This window comes from Heterocephalus glaber, unplaced genomic scaffold, assembly GCF_053883595.1.
Source record: "Heterocephalus glaber isolate CG9 unplaced genomic scaffold, H.glaber_assembly_v1.0 deba00001606, whole genome shotgun sequence".
NCBI lineage: Eukaryota > Metazoa > Chordata > Mammalia > Rodentia > Bathyergidae > Heterocephalus > Heterocephalus glaber.
The window spans coordinates 11,659,161-11,668,755 of NW_028258377.1; the positions used below are offsets into that span (position 1 = coordinate 11,659,161).

Here is a 9,595-nt window from a genome sequence, read left to right on the forward strand (position 1 = left end):
CAAGCGCATGTCACAACCAGTGTTGGAAAATCTACCAGTTCCCCCAGCAAGGGGGTCCAGCAGCATCCTGGCAAAGCCAACTCCATGAGAGAGCCCAAACCCAAGCAGAGCACTCGCTCTGAGTGCTCTCATTCCCCAGCACACAGGGACGAGACAGTCATACCTTTCCCCACCAGCACCATTTCTCTCAATGGCTCTAGGTAAACACACACTGATGAGTACTCTCGGAAATCTGAATATCAGAGATGGAAACCCAGAATTGTAAGCGATCAGACTTTAATTTTGTCAGGCATCACACCCAGGCCTGAGCGTGGCTCTCAGGGTGTGGCCACCATCAGCCAAAACAGCCACATCTGCTTGCATTTCATCACCAACATGGTAAAGTTTGACTTTCAGCTGACCTTGAAATTCACAAACTCCAACAGGGGAGGGGCTGGAAATGGGGGATAGGAGCCAAGTGAAAGCCGCTAAAAGGAAGCAGAAATAAAACAAGCTGGAGCTGCCCTGTGCCCCCCAAAATTAAAACCAAATGAACATATCAAAGGGTACTTTTCCCAGCTATTTGGGCTCCAACACTCCTCAGCTTTAATCAAGTCCCTGGGAGAGAAAGCCTCAAGTGCCTATAATTTCTTACCTGCCTTCACCTGCACAGCTTGGGCTGAATCTGGGAGTTATTTGGGGCTGGCTTTCCCCAAAGGTACGAGCCTCTCTGCCTGCCCTCTCCCAGGCCAGCCCTGGCTCACTCTATCCTGACAGGGCATCTGGGACCTGAGCCCCCTCAGCAGAAGAAGTGGAAAAGATAATAAACGATGCACCTTTTCTTCATAGAGTTGCACACATTAATATACATGTGCACAGCTTTTCACTTTACAAAGATTCTTCATTTCCACCTCACAAAAGCCCTAAGGGGTAAACTGTTGAGGACCCTGCTCAGAGAGGAGAGGCAGTCTCCCCAAGGCCACAGAGCTGGCAGGAGAGTCAGATCTGTGTGGCTCATCGGGCTGTGTGATCCATGGTTCCACTATGCCTCTGGAGGCCTTGCCAGCTCTGGCATGCACACATCAGTTCCGGGACTTCATGGTGTTTGCTCCTGGGAACTCTCCCCCAGAGAAATTATGGCACCTGTGCTCTAGAGCGAGCCTCAGAGCCCCAGAGCAGAGGGAAGGCAGGTGAAGAGAGGAAGTTGAAACAAGCAGGCGGCATCATGGAAGGGCAAGGGCCATGCTCCCCCAGCCTCAGCTACAGAAAACGCCGCCAGCACTTTCCAAGGGCTTTCTGCAGACCCTGTGCTTTCCACCTTCATCTCATTCAGTCCCCACAATCCTCCAAGATGAGAGCTGCCGGTGGAACATCCCCAATCCAAAAATCTGAAATCCAAAATGTTTCAAAATTCAAAACCTTTTGAGCATTGACATGACATCACAAATGGAAAACTCTACACCAGACCTCATGTGATGGGCCACAGTCAAAACATAGTTACATTAAATATATTGTATAAAATTATCTTCAGGCTATGTGTATAAAGGTATGAAACACAAATGAATTTCATGTTTAAATTTGGGTCCTATTCCTAAGGTATCTCATTATACATTTTAGATGAGAGATACTCCACCTATGTTATACAGGGGACCCTTGACTTATGAACTCGATCAGTTCCTGAGGGCTGATTGTAACTAAGTCAATACAGCTGAGAGCTGGATGTTTACTTGGGTACATGCTATAGATAACAAGAGGCAGACGAATCTTCCATTAACCTAATTAACCCAAGTCGTTCATACGTCAAGCCAGTCATAACTTGAGGGTCCACTGGCAATTCTAATTTTACAGATCCATTCCTTATCCATTCAACAAATACAATTGCTTAAATGTGTTAGACACTCAATGAGAAAACTGGAGCTTGGAAAAAAAATAGTAACTTATCCAAGGCCCTACTTCAAATTAGGGTATAACCACAAGTACACCAATGTCATTTGGGGGTGACTCCACCAACATATTCCATCTTTCCTTTCTAGGCTGGCCATCCCTCACCCCAAAGGCTACCTTCATGTCCTCTCTGTCCAGCCATGGTGCTGGGGATTGAAACCAGGGTCTCATGCACGGCAAACCAGTGCTCCACTACTGAGATGCATCCTTAGCTCTTTTTTAATTTTATTTTCTATTTGAGACAGGTTTCACTAAGTTGTCCAGGTTGGCCTCAAACTTGCAATCCTTCTGCCTCCACTTCCTCAGTAAAGGCTGCCTTTTAACAGTATGCTCTAAGGAGCATGGACTGCCTCTACAAGAAACCCTGGGTAAATGTTCATGGGTTCTTTGGCCTCACAATTCGCTGCATGTGAGCTGGTGGTGGGATCAGTTATCCTGCCAGAAGTGCGTAGGGGCCTCTGTCAGATTTGCTTCATGTATGACTGGAAGCCCTGATGCAGAGTCCCTGAAAGGCATGCCAAGGCAGGGGCTGGTGGCTCCAAGGGCCAGCTTAGGGCCCCATAAGTGGGCAAGCCCAGCACAGAACAGCATCTCCACAGGCCCAGGCCCACACACTGTGGGTCCTCATACCTGCTCTCTGGATCTTCTCCCCATCAGGCAGCCTTGAACTATGAGTCACATGGGGCACTTTAAATCCCCTTCATAGAAGAGTCAACACCCAGAATCACCAAGTGATGAGGATGCCCAAGCTTAGCCAGACCTTCAAGTTTATAAAGACCTAACCCATTAGCCCAGACCTCTGCCATCCCCAACAAGCAGCCCTACCTGGTTGAGAAACATGGGCTTTGAGGCCAGACTGCCTGCATTTAAATCCTGCTCTGACCTTGATCCCTCTGGGAGTCCACATCTGTAAAGTAGGATGTCGACAGAGAGGTAGATTGGGCTGGCTAAGCAGGCAGTCTCGGGAAGAGCAGCTGCAGATGCTAGGCTATGACAGGCAAGGAAGAAAAACAGGACCCTTACTCTTAGGTAGGAATTTGGGGCTAAGCATGTGAAACTTCCAAATAAGACACAGAACCCAGAACATACTTGGTGCCCCATCAGCTTTGGTAGTGACTAAGAGACACCTCAAGGGGTAAGAACAACACTAGGACAAAGAAGTAGGAATAGCAAATAAATATATGAAAAAATGTTCAACATCACAGGTCATTCAAGAGATATAAATGAAAACAACCCTGAGATTCCACCTCACTCCAGAAAGAATAGCTGCTATCATGAAATCAACCAACATGCTGGAGGGGCTGTGGGGAAAGAGGAACCCTGCTCCACTGCTGGTGGGAGTGTTGACTGGTGCAACCACCATGGAAATCAGTATAGAGATACCTCAAAGAACTAGGACTAGAGGTCCCTTTTGACCCAGCTATTCCCTTGCTGGGCATACTCCCAAAAGAATTAAAAGAATCATACCACAGTGATGTATGTGCACCCATGTTCATAGCAGCACAGTTTGTAATAGCTAAAACTTGGAAGCAGCCCAAATGCCCATCAACTGGAAACTGGATAAAGAAGATGTGGTACTACATAGAGTACTACTCAGCCATAAAGAATGAAAAATTAGAGACATTTATAGCTAAATGGATGCACATTGAGGTGATACTCTTAAGTGAAATAAATAGGACACACATGTGTAAATACCAAATAGTTTCTCTGGTGTGAGAAACTGAAAGTATAAATAAGGATCAAAATATATAATAGAAAATGTGAAATAGGAAGAAAAGATGCAAAGGGGAAGGGGAAGTGAGAGGGGTAGAGGAAAGGAAAGAAGGGAATGGAATTAACATGAGAAAATGAAAAAAATGGAAACAAAGTCTTTTTAAATAGGGAGGGATGGGGGCGTTGAAGGGAAGGCAGGGGAAGAAGAAAAAATAAGAACCAAGATTTATTATGTAAAGGTACAAATCTCCAATGATGAATGTCATTATATAGTATACCTAAAATGTACCAATGAAACTAATTTTTTTAAAAAAAAGAATAACACTAGGAAAGAGAAAGGTATAGGGTAATCTAGCAACAAGCATTAATTGAGCACCTACCAAAAATACACTGAAGCAAAAGGACCAGAGGAGCAACACATAGCCCTGTGGCCTCTCAGCTCAGTGTGGGTCCCTACCAAAGACAGATGCTCGGCCTGCCCTACAGGACTCCAACCTGACTCAGATTCATTTCTAAAGAGTCCAAGGCATTGTCTGGCTCCAAGCCTAGAAGACCCAGACCGAAGCTCATCCTCCACATGGCTCTGCCCTTCGGGGTCCAGCCCCAGCCCCCTGGCTGCAGCACAGTTCAGCAGATGTCCTTCAAGTTCTGGAGTCACATCTGCCCAACTCCCAGACAAACCCCCGCCACAGTCCCAGAGCACCACTTCTGTGCACTCCAGGCCCTGCCTGGGGATCTCCATCTTGGGGCAGCAGATGAACACGGTTTGTGTAGAGATGCGGGCATGGTTGGAAGCAGGGAACCCATTGGTCACAAGAGCTTAGAGACCCAGAAGGCCCACATGCAGGCCCAGGCAAAATTCCTTGCCTACAGCAGGAATCACTTCGGGCCCCTCCAGAGTGGTAAGACAGATCTTGACCCCTAGGGATATACCATTGCCTCCGAGAAGGTAAAGGTTAGCTCTCCCTCTCCCATGAGCTCTCTGCAGCAAACGGGATGAGCCTGTCCTTGGTTCAGGCACTAAGTCTGACACTTAGCCAGCTTCCAGTAAGCCCCTGGGCCACAGCTTCCTCAACTGAGATTAAAAGGGCCACAGGTTTACGTGAGGGGCAGAGAAAATGAAGGAATCACCTGGTGAGTATGTCAAGACTCTTCTCTATGTACCCCTGAGTCTTCACACTGCCCCAGCCTTCTGCAACAGCAGGTCACTGGACCCAGTGTATCATGTTGAACAGCCCCAGAGCCAGGGAAATGCCCCTTTGTAAAGTGATAGAGTCAAATCAAAGGACCTCAAGTGGGGTCCCTAACACTGGGCACAAAGTGTGGGAGATTTCTGGCCAGGAAGCAGACCTTTGCATCCCTTTAGGCCAAGGAACATCTCAGTCTGGAGCCTCCAGAACGGGGTTTCTGCTCAGATTCAAGTCCCTTGAAGGAGAAAGGAAACAACCCCTCTCCCTCGGGTGCCCCGCAAGCAAGGCTACCCACCAGCCAGGACCCACTTCCATAGCTGCAAACCAGGGCACCTCCAGCATGGGGCCAGGCAGCCTCTGCAGCCAGACAGCTTCTTGACAGTTATCGGCAGGGCATGGCTCCTGAGCAGAGGGTGAGCGGGGGAAGGGGAGAAAGAAGAAAAAGCCAATTTTGTTTCCCGGGGAGGAACAATTGCTGACAGCTGTCCATAGGAAAGCAGAGGCACATACCCACATAATCTAAACTCCGAGCAGCCTGGGTCTCCCCTCAACCCAGAAATGAGCTTGTTAGAAGAGCCTGGATTGCGGCCGTTTCCCTTGACAGCTTCCTTCCCCTAATACACGTAGCAAATTGGCAACCTGTCCTCAGGCATTTGCATCCGGTGTCCCTGGAGGGAGATATCTCTATTATTCTGTTTTGGATAAAAGAGGCTGTTTGAGATGACAGGTAGCAAACGCCTCTTTAATAAACCACACAAGCAGCAGGAGAGAGGCAGGCTGCGGAGAGGGACTTGACAAATAGGTAGATTTGCAACCCGGGAGCATTAGCAGGGCCAGCCAGAGCAGGGAGCAAGGGAATGTTGGGGCTGTAAGATAAATCACCCCCTTGTTAGTCTGGTTTAACCATCTCCCTGCTGGAGCTGCCATCCACCCTCACCCCCACTGACAGACTCAGGAAATGGACTTGCACAGGCTCAGGACCTGCAAGCTGCAACTTGATTCTGAACTCACCTGTCATAGTACAGCTAAACTTCCACATCAGTTTGCATATCTTTGAAGACTGGTCCCTGCCCTTCCCTCATCTTTATCTCAGTCTCTCTGCTGCTAAATCATCTGCTAGTCTCTCAATAATCCCAATTTCAAGAAAAATAAACATTTGTTGCACTAACCATGTTTCTCTACAGTATTGCCCCAACTCATTCTCCTCCGTTTCATTTCCTTAGAAGCAACGATTCACAAACAGCTTCCCGTTTGGTTTACCTTCCCTGGGCTCTATCTTCTCCCTTTCTCCTTAAGCCAAAGGAATTGGGCCTAGTGTGTTGTACTCTGTCCAGCGGTGCCCTGATAAATGCTTAATAGACAACTCAGAAAATAAATAAAACCTGGCTTGAAATATTTGCCAGTTTCTAAGGTGTTATATTCCCACTTATGGCTGATTCAAGTTTCTAATGAGATGTCACTGAACTCCGAGTTGGGAACAAATATTCACAATCTGCCTGTGCAAACTAGAACCAATACTTCACAGATTCTATTCCTCCTTGGTCCCACCTCCTTCCCCTTTCCCCAAGGAACAACATTCCCAACTCTGAAATGTAGTGCACACACACACAGACCTCTCCCCAGACCCCAGCTGTCCTCCTGCACACTTCTGCCCATTAGAACATGGCTCTTCACCTCAGACAGCCCAGATGCAAATCATCCTCCATGACTTAAGAACCCCGATGTGACTCCGTGCATTCCATAACAATTCCATGCCTTGGTTTCCACATCTATAAAAGACAATCCTAGCTTCCCAGGCAATGCATTACACATACCTGGCACATAGTAGGTGCTTAATAACATTATCATGCCTTCTTGTTACTCACCTCTGATGTAAACACAGTAGGAGGATGCCACTTCCTTGTCTGGGGATCTTGTCACACTGCTGAGGGCAGCCCAGGAAGGACTGTGGGCTTGTTTGCTTCTCAAGGGTAGTTAGATGCAGCTGTGGTTGAGCCCCAGGAAGAGCCACAAATTCCTGCCCCACCCCCACTTTATACAACACTCACTCTTCTGGTGTGGTCTGGGCGCACCTGTTCTCCACTGTGCTATGCTTGGAATCACCTGGGGAGCTTAACAACCACCTCATCCCTGGATTCCCCATCCTTATTTACTAGGTCTGAGGTGCTCTCTGAGCATCAGTATTAGTTTTTCAATTGCTGCAGGTGGTTCTAACATGCAGGCAAGACTGGGAACCATGAGGAGACTAAACAGCAAGGCTCCTCAAAGGAGCAGGTCACCATGCATGAGAGAGGGCAGCTTTTGTTGCCAGAAGCCAGTTTGGGGCACCCTTCTTGATGTCCCAAGCCCAAGGGCAGATAATCTCTGGGGCTGAAGTAACCCACAAAGGCCATGTTGCAGAGGTGGTTCCAACCCCAACAGAGCCCAGGACTGGGCAGTTGGGAAGGGCTCCCAACTAGGAACACTGAGGCTCCATACAAGTCCCCCACCATGTGCCTACTCACTGCCTGGACTCTCCTGCTCCAAGAACCAAGGCAGGGCTGTAGTCATGTAAAAATTGCTCTTATGTCACTCTACACAGTGGCCTCAGTCAAGGGCACCAAACACAAACACAGGGGACCAGGGACTAATTTCTCAATCCTAACAAGAAACAGTCTTCTAGACTCCTCCTGGGCACTGTTTGGACAGGTGGCAAAACCCCAAGTATCCCTACACAAAAGAGAGTGCTGTTGCTGCCTACTGATATGTTTTCTACAAACTGATATTTCTATGGCACGTTCATCAGGAATAGGGGAGGGGCTGGTTTAGATTCAAATACACTGGAAGGATGCTAGATTAAACAAAGTTAGTTTCTTTACTGCAGGACTTCTTGGTGTCTTTTTTTTTTTTTTGAGACAGGGTCTCACTATGTAGTTCAGCCTAGCCTTGAACTCACCATGTACTATGTAGTCCAGGCTGGCCTCAAACTCATAGCACTCTTTCTGCCTCAGCCTCCCAAGTGCTAGGACTACAGGCATGAACCACTACACCAAGCATCAGAGTCTTTGATATAATAATGTGCATAAAGAATCTCCAAGAGAAGAGACAGATACAGTATTTCCCAACTTCTTAGACCACTGGACCACCTTCCCACATAGTATCTGTAGGATCAGCAATCCACAAAGTGTATATGGGAAAGCTTCCAGAAAAATCACATGGCTAACATGAGCTCTGCCATTACATCAGGCAGAAGACAAGCTGTCTGTCCCCATCTCTACCAAAGGATGATCACAAGAGGAGAAGCTCCTCTGGAAGTACAAGGGAAGACTGAACCCACGATCCACTCCAGATTCCACAAATAGGCTTGAGCAGGCTTGGGCAAAGCGTGGATTATGTAAATACGTATTTAGGGACTTTTTAAACACAGATTATTCACCCAATTAACTCTAATGGCCCCTCAGAGCTGAGAGAGACTATTGTGTAAACATGTGGGGCTGAATGTGGCCTCAGCCCCAAGATTTCCTCAAAAGACGGGTTTACGAGTCCCCCACAAGGGTTCCCTCTGGGCCCCAACTTGGCAGATAAGTTCATTGCCCGGAAGGGAATTCTTGCCTAAAATCTGAAAGGGATAAGAAGCAAAAGAAGGATCCAGTCCCCTTTAAGTAAGCAAGGAGCTCTCTGGGTACAGATTTTATATATTTTTTCATTTGCCATAAAACATACATTATATGATACCGAACATCTGGTAGCCTCTGGTAGTCTAGCTCTTTCCCAATAATGGAAGAAATTGTAGATTTCTCTCCAGCAGCCACTTATATGCATATATTCCAACTGTTTCCCACTAGACACAACACAGCCGGAGAGAGGCCAGCCCCAACCCTGCCCATGGAGGCTGTGCGAGCCCCACCACTAGCCAGCTCACACACCAGCCCCAGGATGTGACTCCTAGGAGAAACTAAGGTTACTCCAGGAGATGCTGTAAGGCCAAATCCCCATCATAAGAAGCCATAGGGTCAAGGAGACTTGTCCACAGTCAGATCCACTAACCCACAAGGGACAGGGACTAATTTTCCAACCTCAGCCAGGAATAAGTCTTCCAAACTCTTCCTGGACCCAGGCAAGAGTCTAAGGACCCATCTCCCACAGACCCCCAAACAGGTAAACTGGGCCTGATCCTTCCTCGGCCCCAATCCGCTCTCTATGCTCCCTGATACAGGAGCTAGAAACCAGAGATGTGTTCCTTCATCTCTCACTGGCATGTTCCACACATTACCACCCCTAATCACCACAACCTCCTGAATATCTCCCAAAATACCCACTGGAGTTCTCTCCATGGCCACAGCCAAGTCTCTCCCTGGGAAACCACCTCTCCTAACCAGTCTCCCAGGCCCCTCTCTGGACTTTCTCCATCCAAAGTCTACTTTTTTGAAAGGCAAATGTGATCTTATCCCAAAACGGCACAGAATTCTTCATACTGCCTGTAGGCAGAGACCTTAACACAGTTCATGGATGTATTTGTTATCCAAAGCTCAGCTCAAACATTGCTTCCTCCTTGATCCCTGAATACCATGATCTCTTACCATTGTGAGGTCTCACAGCACCATGCTCCTCCACAATTCCTTGGTGATAGACTCAAAGCAAAAATTATTCCCAGTGCTCAGCACCTCACACACAGTAGGTGTTTCAACAAATATTTGTTTGATGAAAGGGCTCCACCAAGACAAACACCCAAATGGAACAAGGCACCTCTGGGCCTAGTACTGAGAATTGTGGTAGAAGCTAAGAAAGAA

At 47.6% G+C, this 9,595-nt stretch overlaps 1 long non-coding RNA gene across 2 annotated transcripts in view; it reads right to left on the reverse strand.

The window, feature by feature from the left end:
* LOC110344461 (uncharacterized) overlaps positions 1-7,068 on the reverse strand; it is a 255,570-nt gene extending 248,502 nt beyond the window's left edge. Inside the window, exon 1 of one of the 2 annotated variants that reach the window (XR_015444745.1) lies at positions 6,692-7,068. This is a non-coding gene — a long non-coding RNA (uncharacterized LOC110344461). The remainder of the gene's footprint in view (positions 1-6,691) is intronic. The other variant, XR_015444746.1, reaches the window with a different exon arrangement.
* Between the last annotated feature and the right edge of the window lie 2,527 nt (positions 7,069-9,595).